Source organism: Scyliorhinus canicula, chromosome 3, assembly GCF_902713615.1.
Source record: "Scyliorhinus canicula chromosome 3, sScyCan1.1, whole genome shotgun sequence".
Taxonomy (NCBI): domain Eukaryota; kingdom Metazoa; phylum Chordata; class Chondrichthyes; order Carcharhiniformes; family Scyliorhinidae; genus Scyliorhinus; species Scyliorhinus canicula.
The window spans coordinates 83,708,187-83,724,338 of record NC_052148.1 but is presented as its reverse complement, the minus strand read 5'-3'; positions in this window follow the sequence as shown (position 1 = coordinate 83,724,338).

Below are 16,152 nucleotides of genomic sequence, written 5' to 3'. Positions count from 1 at the left end.
TATGACCTCTGACCAGCAGGTGATGATAGAGATCCACCATGTCCTCAAGAGATTCGGCAGTTGGTAGTAAGTTGTCCGAGAGGACAGTTGCACTGGATGTAGCTACAGGAAAATTCACTGAATTCAATTATTAGTTACCGTTTGTGTTATAGTTTGTTGGTTATCTTTCCATGTGTTCATCTTGTTTATAAATACTTCTCAAAGAACTGGATGTTCTGTGTTGATCTTTACCACGGCCATAACACAGAACATAACACCCGAGGTTGTGAAAGGTGCTATGTAGATGTAAGTTATTGTTTTGAAAGCAAATTATGGCCTGATGTATACAACTACATACAAATTACCAGACCTGTGTCACTTCCTGCTCTCACATTTTATCAGACTTACAAAAAAGGGCTATAGGGAAGTTGAAGTTACATCAGCATTAAAAATTATTGGCTGGGGTCCCATGATGTGAGCACAGGAGCAGCTGTGTTTTTACGAGCTCTGGCAATGTTCATCTTTTAGCCTATTTTTTTATCCATGTGCACATTTCTTTTGTCTTTTCTTGGTCTACCTGGTTTTTATTATGGTTGGTAGGTATTATGGCACTTAGTGAGTCGAGACAAAATTCTTAAATCCTTGTTGATCTATGGTTGCCAGAAGGAGTTGGGGCGGGCAGTCTTCAGTTGTGCAGCTACTTTTGGGAGGTCCCCCGCCATGACAGTGTGGTGTATACCAACAGACGATGGTCTCTTCTGAATATACTATTCTGCTTGAAAATTGGTCATGATCTTTGATTCTGTTTTACCCTTGATTCTACTTTCTTCGTGCGCCAGTGGAAAAGTCTTTATCCTGATAACAGCCTCACAACTCAGTTATTATCCTGGACTTTGCTCCCTGATAATTATGTATTCTCTGTTGATGATGTCAACACATTTGCTTGGGGGACTTCCGGTGATGGCCATGGAATGAGTGGTCGCACATTTGGTGGCTCCCGCTCAAGGTGGATTTTTTTGACCCTTCCTCACTCGAATGGTGTCGTATTTGAAGGCAAATAGGTGAATGAGTGTACAGGGAAGGTAATACTCCAGTGAGGTTGGTGTCTGGCTTAGCGGGCAAGAAGTGCGTGAGAAAGAGAGCAGCTGGAGCAGAAATGTTGTTGTGGTGTGCCACAGGTGAAGATGGCAGAGGGCAAGGGGCAGCACTGCCTACCCAGTGGTCAACGGAGCAGCAGGTGGAATTTTTGAAAAACAAATTCCAGCAGCAGAGGAAAGATGCTTTGGCCAAGGTGGTGGATGAGGTGGGTGTTAGGGAAGATCCTGGAACCGGACAAGCATTAGCTGGTTATGGGTAGTGATTTCAATACGGTCCTGGACCCGAGTCTGGATCAGTCGAGTCCTAAGTTGTGGAGAGCGTCTGTAATGGTGAGAGAGCTGAGGGGGTTCATGGAACACAAGGTGGGTGTGGACATGTGGAGGTTGGGAGGCCGAGGGTGAAGGCGTTTTCATACTTCTCCCGTGTGTACCGGGTGCACTATCGGATCGACTTTTTTGTGATGGACAAGGCGCTGCTGGCTGGGGTGGCCGACTCAGAGTACTCGGCGATTGTGCTTTCTGTCCAGGCATCGCATTGGGTGGTTCACCGGGAGGCCCAATGGCCGCAGTGGAGGTTATATGTGGGGCTGTTGGTGGGTGAGCGTGTGTGTGAGAGGGTGAGAGGCTATGTAGAGTTGAACGACACAAGGGAGGTCACAGCTGCCATGCTGTGGGAGGCACTCAAGGCTGTAGTCGGGGCAAATTAATTTTGATTTGAGCACACAGGGAGAGGGTGGAGCGTGAGGAGAGGGAGAGGATGCAGGAGGAGATTTTGAGGGTGGCTCGGAGGTACTCTTTGTTAAGGTTGTTAAGGGAGGGACAGAGACTCCAGATGGAGTTTCGGTTAGTGTCCACGGGGAAGGCGGCAGTGCAGTTGCGGAGGACCAGGGGGCAGTGTATGAGTACGGGGAGAAGGCAAGTAGGATGTTGGCCCACCAGCTGAGGAAGCAGGCAGCAGCGGGAGAGATTGGTAGGATAAGGGACGAGGGAGGTAAGGTGGTGAGGGACCCAGACGAGGTGCATGTGGCATTTGAAGCCCCCTATAGGAGGATGTATGAGGGAGGAGAGGATGCGCTGGTTCCTGGATGGGTTGGGGTTCCCCAAGGTGGAAGGGGAGAGAGTTCAATGGCTGGGGGTCCTGATTGGGCTGAGGGAGGTTATGGGTGGCATGGGTGTGATGGAGGCAGGAAAGGCCCCGGGCCCGGATGGGTTCCCAGTAGAGTTTTATAGAAGGTTTGGGGCGGAGCTGGGGCTGCTGCTGGTGAGGACGTACAACGAGGTGAGGGAAAGGGGGAACTCCTCCCTACACAGGCTTCCATCTCTGATTTTAAAGGACAAGGATCCAGAGCAGTGCGGGTCATACCGCGCAATATCGCTGCTGAACATTGACGCTGAGCTGTTGGCAAAGGTGCTAGCATCATGGATTGAGGACTGAGTGCCTGATAGGGTAGGGCCACATGAGATTTGTGAAGGGGTGGCAGTTATTGCTAAATGTGCGGAGGCTACTTCATGTAATTATGATGCCCTCGGAGCGGCAGGAGGTAGAGGTAGTGGTGGTGATGGATGCGGAGAAGGTTTTTGATCGGGTGGAGGTGCGGAGCAGTTTAGGTTCGGGCAGGGGTTTGTGGATTGCGTCCGGTTCCTGTACAGGGTGCCAGTGGCGACCGTTCGGACGAACCAGTAGAGTTTGGGATACTATGGGCTGCAATCATCGGATGAGACAGAGGTGGCTGCTCTCCTTGTTGCTTTTCGCCTTGGTGATAGAGCCATTGGCAATGGCGCTGAGGACACTGAAGGATTGGAAAGAGATTGAGCGTGGGGCATTCCAAGCTTGAGGTTTTGTAGTACGCGAATGATTTGTGATTATATATCTTGGATCCATTGGGCAGCATCAGAGTAATTATGGAAATTTTGGGGGAATTTGGTTGGTTTTCAGGGTATAAATTGAACATGGGTAAGAGCAAAGTGTTCCCGATCAATGCCAGAGGGCAAAAGAGGAGGTTAGGGGAGTTTCTGTTCAGATTGGTGGATCGAGATTTAGGTATTTTGGAATCCAGGGGGAACGGAGCTGAGTACAGTTATATAGATTGAACTTGGAACAATTGATAGAGAGAATGAAGGTGGATTTTAAGAGGTGAGATATGTAGCCGCTGTCACTGGCTTGGTGCGTGCAGATGGTTAAAATGACGGTGCTGTCCAAGTCTTGTTTGTATCCAAACTTCTCTATCTTTGTCCCCAAGTCCTTTTTTAGGAAGGTTAATGGGATAGTTTGGGGGTTTGTGTGGGCGGGTGAGGTGGATCATAGAATCATAGAATTTACAGTGCAGAAGGAGGCTATTCGGCCCATCGAGTCTGCACCAGCCCTTACAAAGAGCACCCTACTGAAACTCACGTATATACCCTATCCCCGTAACCCAGTAACCCCCACTTAACATTTTTTTACACTAAGGGCAATTTAGCATGGCCAATCCACCTAACCCACACATTTTTGGACTGTGGGGGGAAACCAGACCACCTGGAGGAAACCCACGCAGACATGGGGAGAATGTGCAGACTCTGCACAGACAGTGACCCAGTTGGGAATCGAACCTGGGACCCTGGAGCTGTGAAGCAATTGTGCTAACCACTATGCTACCGTGCTGCCCAATGTTCTTGGCGAGGGGACAGGGCAATGTGCTGGCATTATAAATTACTACTGGGTGGCAAATATCACGATGGTGAGAAAATGGGCAATGGAGAAGAGATCAGTTTGGGAGCGGATGGAGGCAGCGTTGTGTAGGGGGACGGGTTTGAGGGCCCTGATGTTGCCAACTCTTCCGTTCTCGCCAGTCAGGTACTCTGTGAGCCAGTGGTGGTGTTGACATTAAGGGTGTGGAGTCAGCGCAGGCAACATTTTGGGCTGGAGAGTATGTCGTTGTGGGCGCCGATATGCGACAACCATAGATTTGTGCCGGCAGGGCTTGATGCGAGGTTCTGGGGGCTTGTGGAAGATGGGGATCGAGTATTTTAGGAACTTTTTTATTGGGGGCAAATTCATGGGGCTGGAGGAGTTGGAGGAATTGTATGAGTTGCCCACAGGAAATGGCTTATGGTACCTGCAGATGAGGGATTTCGTGAGGAGAGAGGCGCCGACCTTCCCGGGGCTGCCACCTCCGGTATTCCAGGATAATCAGTTGTTGGAGGACGAAATAGGGGAGGGGAGGGTATCAGATATATACAAGGAATTGATGGAGAGGAAGGGCGCTCCAGTAGAGGATATCAAGCGCAAGTGGGAGGAGGAGCTGGGAGGAGGGATGCGGGCTGGAACGTGGGCAGAGTCCTTGTGAAGGTTGAACGCGTCCTCGTCGTGTGCGAGGTTAAGCCTCATCCAGTTTAAAGTGGTGCTAAGGGTCCACATGACGGCGGTGAGGATGAGCTAGTTTTTTGTGGGGGTGGGTGACTGGTGTGGGTGGTGTGCGGGGGAGCCTGCAAATCACGTTCACGTGTTCTTGGCGTGTCCAAGACTGAGGGGGTTCTGGCAGGCTTCTTGGATGTGATGTCCGAGGTTCAGGGTATGGGGGTGGCCCCAAGTCGAGAGATGGTGATATTTGGTGTGTCGAAAGACCCGGGAGTCCAGGGTGGGGGGAGAGAGGCTGATGAGGGTGGGGGGGAAGAGAGGGGCCTTTGCCCCCTGATAGACCGGGTACGGATTTTGCTGTGTTGGCGCAACCCAGAGCCGCTGAAGGCAGGGGTGTGGGGGAGCAACTGGCAGAAGCCAGCAATGCACACACCCCATGAATGAATTTGTAAAAACCTCTTCATCTTCCTTCATATCTGAAGTTCCTCACCCCTGCAACCATTCTCATGAATATTTTCTGCATTCTCTCCAATGTCTTCACATCCTTCTTAAAGTGTGGTGCCCAGAAATTGATGTAATACTCCAACTGAGGCCAAACCATTGCCCTTTATAAGTTCAATGTAACCTCCTAGCTCTTGTACTCTATGCCAACAGTAATAAAGTCCAGGACACTGTATGCTTTATTAACCATGCTCACAACCTGTCCTGTTACCTTCAGTGACGTATGCGCATATATACCCAGGTCCCTCTGCTTATAGAAACATAGAAAATAGAAGGAGGCCATCCAGCCCTTCGAGCCTACCCTGCCATTCATTATGATCATAGCTGATCATCAAGTTCAATACCCTGATCCCGCCTTCCCTTCAGAACTCTTGATCCCTTTAGCCCCAAGAGCTATATCTAATTTTGGCCTCAACTACTTTCTGTGGTAGTGAATTACACAAATTCATCACGCTCGGGGTGAAGAAATTTCTCCTCACCTCACTCCTAAAAGGTTCACCCCTAATCCTCAAACTGTGACCTCCTAGTTCTGGACTTTCCCATCATCGGGAACATTCTTTCTGAATCTACCCTGTCCAATCCTGTATAGAGATAGATAGAGAAATACAGCACAGAACAGGCCCTTCGGCCCACGATGTTGCGCCGAACTTTGTATGTTTCTATGAGATCCCCTCTCACTCTTCTAAACGTTCACTCATGTCCTTTAGGGAAGGAAATCTGCTATTTTTACCTGGTCTGGTCCACATGTGACTCCAGATCCTCAGCAATGTGGTTGATTCTTAAATGCCCTCTGAAATGGCCTGGCAGGCCACTCAGTTGTATTCAACCCCTACAAAAACACAAAAAATAAATGAAACTGGACGGACTACACAACACCAGGCACTGGCCCTGATGACTCTGCAAAGTCCTCCTTCCTAACATTTGGGGGCTTGTGTCAAAGTTGGAAGAGCTGTCTCACAGACTAGTTAAGCAACAGCCTGTCATAGTCATACTCACAGAATCATATCTTACAGACAATGTCCCAGACACCACTATCACCATTCTTGGGTACGTCCTTTCTCACCGGCAGGACAGTCCAAGCAGAGGTGTCGCCATAGTGGTGTTCAGTCGGGAGGGGGTTGCCCTAGGAGTCCTCAACATCGACTCTGGACCCCATGAAGTCTCATGGCTTCAGGTTAAACATGGCCAAGGAAACCTCCTGCTGATTACCACGTACCGGCCACCAACAGCTGATGAATCAATCCTCCTCCATGTTGAACACCACTTGGAGGAAGCACTGAGGGTAACAAGGATGCATAATTTGCTCTTGGTGGGGGACTTCAATGTCCATCACTAAGAGTGGCTCGGTAGTACCACCACAGACCGAGCTGGCCAGGCCCTAAAGGACATGGCTGCTAGACTGGGACTAGGCAGGTGGTGAGGGAACCAAAAAGAGAGAAAAACATACTTGACCTCATCCTCACCAATCTGCCTGCTGTAGATGCATCTGTCCATGACAGTATTGGTAGAAGTGACCACCGCACAGTCCATGTGGAGCGAAGTCCCGTCTTCACATTGAAGACACTCTACATCGTGTTGTGTGGCACTATCACTGTACGAAATGGGCTCCTGGTTCAATGAAGAGTGCAGGAGAACATGCCAGGAGCAACATCAGGTATACCGAGAAATTATGTGTCAACCTGGTGAAGCTACAACACAGGATGATTTGTGTGCCAAACAGCATAAGCAGCAAGTAATAGACAGAGCTAAGCGATTCCACAACCAACGCATCAGATCTAAGCTCTGCAGTCCATGGCTGCCAAATCCAGCCATGAATGATGGGGGACTATTTAAAAACTCACTGGAGGAGGAGGCTCCACAAATATTCCCATCCTCAATAATGGAAGAGCCCAGCACATATGTGCAAAAGACAAGGCTGAGGTATTCGTAACAATCTTCAGCCAGACGTGCCGAGTGGATGATCCATCTCGGTCTCCTCCAGTGGTCCCCAGCATCACGGATATCAGTCTTCAGCCAATACGATTCTCTCCACGTGATGTCAAGAAACGGGTGAAGGCCCTGGATACTGAAAAGGCTATGGGTCCTGATAATATTCTGGCAATTGTACTGAAGGCTTGTGCTCCAGAACTTGCCGCACCCATATCCAAGATGTTCCAGTACAGCTACAACACTGGCATCTACCCGGCAAGGTGAAAAATTGCCCAGGTGTGTCTTATATACAAGAAAGAGTACAAATCCAACCCACCTAATTATCACCCTATCGTTCTACTCTCCACCATCAGCAAAGTGATGGAAGGTATCATCAACAGTGCTCTCAAGTGGTGCTTACTCAGCAGTAACCTGCTCACAGACGCTTAGTTTGGGTTCCACCGGGGTCACTCAGCTCCTGACCTCATTACAGCCTTGGTTCAAACATGGACAAGAGCTGAATCCCAGATGTGAGGTGAGAGTGACTGCCCTTGACATCAAGACAGCATTTGAGCAAGTATGGCATCAAGAAGCCCTAGCTAAATAGGAGTCAATGGGACTCAGGGGGAAAGCTTTCCACTGGTTGGAGTCATACCTGGCTCAAATACTGTGGCTACCAGGGCATACCATCCAGGACAAAGCAACCCGCTTGATTGCTCTTCCTTCTACAAACATTCAAACCCTCCACCTACGAACAGTGGCAGCCTTGTGTATCATCTACAAGATGCACTGTAGTAACTCACCAAAGTTCCTAAGACAGCATCTTCCAAACCCACGACCACTACCATCTAGACAAGAGCAGCAAATAGCTGGGAAGCCCACCACCTGGACGTTCCCCTCCAAGTCACTTCCACCCCGACTTGGAAATATATCGCCATTCCTTCATTGTCGCTGGGGCAAAGTCCTGGAACTCCCTCCCTCACAGCATAGTGGGTGTACCTACATATGAAGGACTGCAGCGGCTCAAGGCAACTCATCACCACCTTCTGAAGGGTAACTAAGGGTGGGAAATAAATGTCGGCCTAATCAGCGACGCCCTGATCCCGTAAATGAATAAAAAAACTCCAATGAATATGCTTGAGTTTCTCCTCATTTGTCAGTCCTGCCATCCCAGGAATCAGCCTGGTAAACCTTTGCTGTACTCCCTGCAGAGCAAGAACATCCTTCCTCAGATAAGGACACCAAAACTGCATACAAAACTCCAGGTGTGGCCTTACCAATGCCCTATACAATTGCAGTACCATCCCTATTCCTATACTCAAATCCTCTCTCTATGAAGACCATCATACCATTTGTCTCCTTTACTGCTTGCTGTATCTGCGTGCTTACTTTCAGCAACTGATGCATGAGGACACCAAGGTCTCGCTGAGTATCCATCTCTCTCAACTTACACCCATTCAAACAATAATCTTCCCTCCTATTTTTGCTACTGAAGTGGATTCCTTCACATTTATCCACATCATACTGCGTCTGCTTACTCACTCAGCCTGTCCAAGTCCCGCTGAAGCATCTGTATCTTCCTCACAGCTCACCCGTCCACCCAACTTTGTATCATCTGCAAATTTTAGTTCCTTCATCCAAATCATTAATATATAATGTGAACAGTTGGGATCCGAGCACAGATCCCTGTGGTACCCCGCTACTCATTGCCTGCCAATCAGAAAAAGATCCATTTATTCCAACTTTTTGCTTCCTGTCTGCTAACGAGCTTTTTATCCATCTCGAGACACTACTCATAATCCTAACCCGCTTTAACTTTAGATAGTAATCTGCTTTGTGAGACCTTGTCGAAAGTCTTCTGAAAGTCTAAATAAACCATATCCACCGGTTCTCCCTGGTCAACTCTGCTAGTTACATCTTCAAAGAATTCTAGTAGATTTGTCAAACATGATTTTCCTTTTGTAAATGCTGACTTTGTCTGATTACACCACTGCTTTCCAAACGCTGTGCTATGAAATCCTTGATCATGGACTCCAGCAACTTCCCTACTACCAATGTTAGACTCACTGGTCTATAGCTCCCTCGATGGGCTGAATGGCCTCCATCTGCACTGTAGAGTCTATGATTCTATGTATTCTCTTCACCTCCCTTTTTGAATAGTGGGCTTCCACTCGTGAGCCTCCAATCTGTAGGTACCATTCCAAAATGACCACAAATGGACGTACTATTTCTAGGGACATTTCCTTAAATACGCTGGGATGGGGACTTCCGGTTGCGGCTATGCGGAGCTAAGCCGCACGTTCGGCAGCTCCCGCTTTTATAGGACTTGTGGGCTCTTTTAAGGGCCCCAAACGGCGCTGATTCGACGATTCCCGGTGTATAAAGGGGTCTGGAGCAAAACCCCCTGGGATTTATGGTGCGGACCCGGAGTGGGGCGAGGAGAAAAACGGCAGCAGCTCCCCTGGAAAAGCGGGGGAAGGTGGACAAAATGGCGGCTGGTGGAGCCCCTGAGGAGTGGAGGCAGTGGGCTGAGGAGCAGCAGGCGGCCCTTCTGCGCTACTTTACGGAGCTGAAAGGGGAGTTGCTGGAATCCCTGAAGGTTACGACAAGTAAGCTGCTGGAGACCCAGACAACCCAGGGTGCAGCGATACTTGAGTTGCAGCAGCAGGCCTCTGAGCACGAGGATGAGGTCTCGGCCCTCGTGGGAAAGGTGGAGATGCACGAGGCACTCCACAAAAAGTGGCAAGATCGTTTCGAGGAGATGGAGTTTCGATCACAGAGGAAGAACTTGCGGATCCTGGGCCTCGAGGAGGGGCTGGACGGGTCGGACCTGCCGGCCTATGTGGCCGTGATGTTGAACTCGCTGGTGGGGGCAGGATCCTTCCATCTGCCCCTGGAGCTGGAGGGGGCCCACAGAGTACTGGCCAGGCGGCCTAAGGCGAATGAACCCCTGCGGGCGGTGCTGGTGCGGTTCCATCGGTTTAGTGACCGGGAGTGTGTGCTGCGATGGGCCAAGAAGGTGAGGAGCAGCAAGTGGGAGAATTCGGCAGTGCGCGTCTACCAGGACTGGAGTGCGGAGGTGGCTAAGCGGAGGGCCGGGTTCAACCGGACGAAGGCGGTGCTCCACAGCAAGCAGGTGAAATTCGCATGCTGCCGCCTGCGCGCTTGTGGGTCACCTACAAGGACCGGCATTACTATTTTGAGTCACCGGAGGAGGCGTGGGCCTTTCTGCAGGCTGAAAAGTTGGACTCGAACTAGGGATTGGGGGCTGTGGGGGCTTTTTGTATCACTGTTTATGATGTTGCTGGTTATTCTGTTTGGTTTTTTCCCCCCGCTTCCGGATGATGTTGGTTATGGTTTTGTGTTTTAAGGGGGGTGTTGGGGTCTGTGGTTGTTCTGTTTTTGTTTGTACGGGGTTGGTGGATGGGTTGGGACTGTTATTTGGGAGCTGCGTTGAGGGGGTGGGGTGGGGCAGTGGGAAAGCGCGGGCTTTCCTCTGGTTTCCTGCGCTGCGGGACGAGGGGGGTGGAGCTGGAGGGAAGGGGCGTGGATATCAGATCCGTTTTCCCGCGCTGGAGCGGTGCCAAGGAGCTGCTGCAGGGGGGGAGGGGTGACCCCATATCGGGAGGGGTCAGAGTTAGGGCGTGAGCTGCCGGGGTCAGCAGAAGTCAGCTGGCTCACGGGAGTATTATGGAGGGAGCGTCGCGGCTAGGGGGGTCCTAGCCTGGGGGGGGGGGGGGGGGGGGGGGGATACCGGGTTGCTGCTGGATTGGCCAGGGAGGAGCTGGTGTGGGTCGGGGTGAGGTTCTATCGCCGTGGGAAACGGGCCGAGTGGGGGGTGCTGACCAGGGGCGAGCAGTCGATGGGCTATGGCTAGTCGACGGGGGAGGGGGGTGGGGTGCCCCCTGATCCGGCTGATCACGTGGAACGTGAGGGGGTTGAATGGGCCGGTTAAGCGGGCCCGGGTGTTTTCGCATCTGAAGGGGCTGAAGGCGGACGTGGCCATGCTCCAGGAGACTCACCTGAAGGTGGCGGACCAGGTTCGTCTGAGGAAGGGGTGGGTGGGGCAGGTTTTCTATTCAGGGCTCGATGCGAAGAACCGGGGGGTGGCGATCCTGGTGGGGAAGAGGGTGGCGTTTGAGGCATCTAAGGTGGTGGCTGATAGTGGCGCAGATATGTGATGGTGAGCGGTAAGTTGCAGGGGGAGAGGGTGGTGTTGGTAAATGTGTATGCCCCAAATTGGGATGATGCTGGTTTCATGAGGCGTATGTTGGGCCGCATTCCTTACCTGGAGGTGGGGGGCCTGATCATGGGGGGGGGACTTCAATACGGTGCTGGATCCCCTACTGGATCGTTCTAGTTCAAGGACAGGCAGGAGGCCGGTAGTGGCCAAAGTGTTGAGGGGGTTTATGAACCAGATGGGAGGGGTGGATCCCTGGAGGTTTGGGAGGCTGAGGGCTCGGGAGTACTCTTTTTTCTCCCACGTGCACAGCGTTTATTCACGTATTGATTTCTTTGCCCTGAGTAGGGGGCTGGTCCCGAGGGTGGAGGATGCCGAATATTCGGCTATAGCGATTTCGGACCATGCTCCGCATTGGGTGGATCTGGAGATGGGGGAGGTGCGGGACCAGCGCCCACTTTGGCGTCTGGACGTGGGGTTGTTGGCTGATGAGGAGGTGTGCAGGAGGGTCCGGGGATGTATCGAGAGGTACCTCGAGGTCAATGATACTGGGGAGGTCCGGGTGGGGATGGTGTGGGAGGCTCTGAAGGCAGTGATTAGGGAGGAGCTGATCTCCATCTGAGCCCATAGGGAGAGGGGGAGAGGGGGGAGAGGGAGAGACTGGTGGGGGAGCTGTTGTGTGTAGATAGGAGGTATGCGGAGGCCCCGGAGGAGGGATTGCTGGGGGAGCGGCGTAGCCTGCAGGCCAAGTTTGATTTATTGACCACCAGAAAGGCGGAGACACAGTGGAGGAAGGCGCAGGGAGCGGTCTACGAGTATGGAGAGAAGGCGAGCAGGATCCTGCGCATCAGCTTCGCAAGCGGGACGCGGCCAGGGAGATTGGTGGAGTGAAGAATAGGGGTGGGAATGTGGTGCGGCAGGGGGCAGAGGTCAATGGGGTCTTTAGGGACTTCTACAGGGAACTGTACCGGTCGGAGCCGCCGGTGCTGGTGGTGGGGGGGAGAAGAGAGAAAGGAGAGCTTTTTGGACTGGCTGCGATTTCCAAGGGTACAGGAGGAGCAGGTGGAGGGACTTGGGGCGCCGATCGAGTTGGAGGTGCTGGTTAGAGGGATTGGCCACATGCAGTCGGGGAAGGCGCCGGGACCGGATGGGTTCCCGGTTGAATTTTATAAGAAATACGTGGACCTGTTGGGCCCCCTTTTGGTTTGGACCTTTAACGAGGCATGGGAGGGGGGTGTTTTGCCCCCGACGATGTCACGGGCGCTGATATCCCTGATCCCGAAGCGGGATAAGGACCCCTGGCAGTGTGGATCATATAGGCCAATTTCACTGCTGAATGTGGACGTCAGGTTGCTGGTGAAGATCTTGGCCACTAGAATAGAGGACTGTGTGCCGGGGGTGATACGTGAAGGGGAGGCAGCTGAACACTAACGTGCGAAGGCTGCTAAATGTGATAATGATGCCGATGGCAGAAGGAGAGGCGGAGATTGTGGTGGCATTGGATGTGGAGAAGGCCTTTGACAGGGTTGAGTGGGGGTACCTGTGGGAGGTGTTAGAGAGGTTCGGGTTTGGGGAAGGGTTTATTAAATGGGTGAGATTGCTGTACGAGGCCCCGATGGCGAGTGTAGTGACAAACGGGAGGAGGTCCGAGTACTTCAGGCTCTACCGTGGGACGAGGCAGGGGTGCCCCCTTCCTTTTTGCGTTGGCAATTGAGCCTCTGGCCATGGCGCTCAGGGAGTCGGGGAGGTGGAGGGGTCTGGTGCGGGGTGGGGAGGAGCACTGAGTGTCGCTTTATGCAGATGACTTGCTGCTGTATGTAGCAGACCCGGTGGAGGGAATGCCAGAGGTGATGGAGATTCTTGCTGAGTTTGGGAGTTTCTCGGGCTACAAGTTGAACCTGGGCAAGAGCGAGCTGTTGTTGTACATGCTGCCGCTGTCGTTGGCGGGTAGAGTACAGTCCGTGAAAATGACCGTGCTCCTGAGGTTTTTGTTTTTGTTTCAGTGCCTCCCCATTTTTATTCCGAGGGCCTTTTTTAGGAGGGTGAACAGCAGCATCATGGGATTTGTTTGGCGCACAGGACTCCGAGGGTGAGGAGGGTCTTTTTGGAGCAGGGCAGGGATAGAGGGGGGGTGGCGCTGCCCAACCTCTCTGGGTACTATTGGGTGGTTAACATCTCGATGGTATGTAAGTGGGTAATGGACGGGGAGGGGGCAGCATGGAAACGGATGGAAATGGCGTCCTGTGGAGGCACGAGCCTGAAGACACTGGTAACGGCGCCGTTGCCGCTCCCTCCAATGAGGTACACTACGAGCCCGGTGGTGGCGGCTACCCTCAAGATTTGGGGGCAGTGGAGGCGACACAGGGGGAAGTGGGGGGCTCGGTGGAGGCCCCGCTGCGGGGGAACCACCGGTTTGTTCCAGGGAACATTGATGGCGGGTTCCTGGGGTGGCACAGGGCGGGCATAAGGAAGTTGGGAGACCTGTTCATTGACGGGAGGTTTGCGAGCCTGGGTGAGCTGGAGGAGAAATTTGAGCTCCCCCGGGGAATATGTTCAGGTACCATCAGGTTAAGGCATTTGCTAGGCGGCAGGTGGAGGGGTTCCCTTTGCTGCCCCCGCGGGGGGTAAGAGATAGGGTTCTTTTGGGGGTGTGGGTCGGGGATGGGAAGGTGTCTGACATCTACCAGGTGATGCAGGAGGCATCGGTAGAGGTGCTGAAGGCTAAGTGGGAAGTGGAGCTGGGGGAGCAGATTGAGATGGGGACATGGGCAGATGCCCTGGAGAGGGTGAATTCCTCCTCTTCATGTGCGAGGCTTGGCCTCATCCAGTTCAAGGTACTGCACAGGGCTCATATGTCCGGGACGAGGATGAGCAGGTTTTTTGGGGGTGAGGACAGGTGCATCAGGTGTTCGGGGAGCCCAGCGAACCATGCCCATATGTTTTGGGCATGCCCGGCACTGGAGGAATTCTGCAAGGACGATGCCGAGGGTGGTGGGATCCAGGGTCAAACCAGGCTGGGGACTCGCGATATTTGGGGTTGGGTTGGAGCCGGGAGTGCAGGAGGCGAAAGAGGCCGGTGTTTTGGCCTTTGCGTCCCTAGTAGCCCGGCGGAGGATCTTGTTGCAATGGAAAGATGCAAGACCCTCAAGCGTGGAGACCTGGATCAATGACATGGCGGGATTCATTAAGCTGGAGAGGGTCAAATTCACCCTGAGGGGGTCGGTACAGGGGTTCTTTAGGCGATGGCAGCCTTTCCTCGACTTTCTGGCTCAACGATAAGGAACTAGGTCAGCAGCAGCAGCAACCCGGGGGGGGGGGGGGGGGGGGGGGGGGGGGGAAAGGGGGGGTTTCAGGGGGTATTGTTTATATTAATTTAATTATCGTTAATTTATTTTGTTGTTTACTGGGTTGGGAGGGTGGGGGGTGGGGGGGTTCGTTATATGCGTTGTTACGGGTGCCGGGGGCTGTTTATTATTGTTATTATTATTGTTCTGTTGCAATACATTTTTCAAAAAATTTCAATGAAAATTATTTTATTTTTTAAAAAGTACGCTGGGATGCAGATTATCAGGACCTAGAGATTTGTCCACCTTCAGTCCCATTAATTTCCCCAAAACTATTTCTTTACTAATACTCACTAAAACGTGTGCTTCTCAGAACTTCCGGTACATTATTCATGTCTTCTTTTGCGAAGTCAGAAGCAAAGTATGAATTTAGTTCCTCAGCTATTTCTTTGTTCCCTGTTATGAATTCCCCCATTTCTGACTGTAAGGGTCTTACATTTATTTTTATTAATCTTTTTTTCTTTACACACCTATAGAAACCTTTACAGTAAGTTTTAATGTTCCCCGCTAGTTTACTTTCAAATTGTATTTCCCCCTTATTAATCAATCCCCTGGTTTGCCTTTGCTGCATTTTAAACTGTTCCCAATCCTCAGGTCTATTGTTTTTTCTTGCTAATTTGTAGGTCTCTTCTTTGAATATACTATCTCTAATTTCCCTTGTAAGCCATAATTTGGCCACAGTTCCCTTTCTACTCTTGCGCCAAATAGGAATGAATAACTTTTGGAGTTCACCTATTCATTCCTTTGATGCCTGACATTGCCTGTCCACTGTCCTTCCTTTCAGTGATGTTTCCCAGTACGTCATTGCCAGCTCATGCCTCATACCATCATAGTTATCTTTATTGAGGTTCACGACCTTGATCTCAGAATCAACTAACTCACTATTCACCTTGATAAAGAATTCTACCAAATTATGGTCACTCATCCAATACCAGTTTGCCAATTAATCCTTTACATTGCACAACACCCAGTCCAAGGTGGCCTGTTCCATTGTTGGTTCCTCAACATAATGGCCAGAAAACCATACCGTACACACGATAAATACAAACGAGGAATAGAAATTCCTCTTCTATTGTACTGTGACTAATTTGAGTCACCCAATCTTTATTCAGATTAAAGTCCCCCATAATCACAGATGTTCCTTTATCACATGCATCTTTGATTTTCTGTCTAATGCTGCTCCCAACATTACCATTGCAGTTTGGTGGTCTACCACCCCATGAATGTTTTTTGCCCCTTGATGTTTCTGAACTCCACCCAGATTCCACATAATCTGCACGAATATCTTTCCTCAACATTGTATCAACTCCTTTAGAGTTGTACGCCTATGTTATACTATCTCCCCATGTTCTTCAAACCAAAATCACTTCACATTTCTCCGTATCAAACTTCATCTGCCAACTTGTCCATGTTGCCTTCAAGTTCTACCACTAACCTCCACACAGTTCAAGTTTTGTGTCACCCATAAATTTTGAAATTGTGCCTTAGGCCTTTCGGTCAACTCTGAAAACACTCAGGTAGATTGGCCAAATCTGTGAAGAGAGAAACAGCTAGTCACCAGTCGGAGATCATTAATCAAAACTGGCGTTTACCCCAATGCCTTGACTTTATCTTGCAAGCAACATTACTAAAAAAGATTACCTTGCCATTGCTGTGGGCACATTGGCTGCCAGTTTGTCTACATTACAGGATTATCTGGGCTTCAAAAGTACTTTATTGGCTGTAAAGTACTGTGGGGTGTTCAGTGATTGTGAAAGGTGTTACGTCGATGCAAATCTTCCTTGATAACGGACACTGCACACAGCA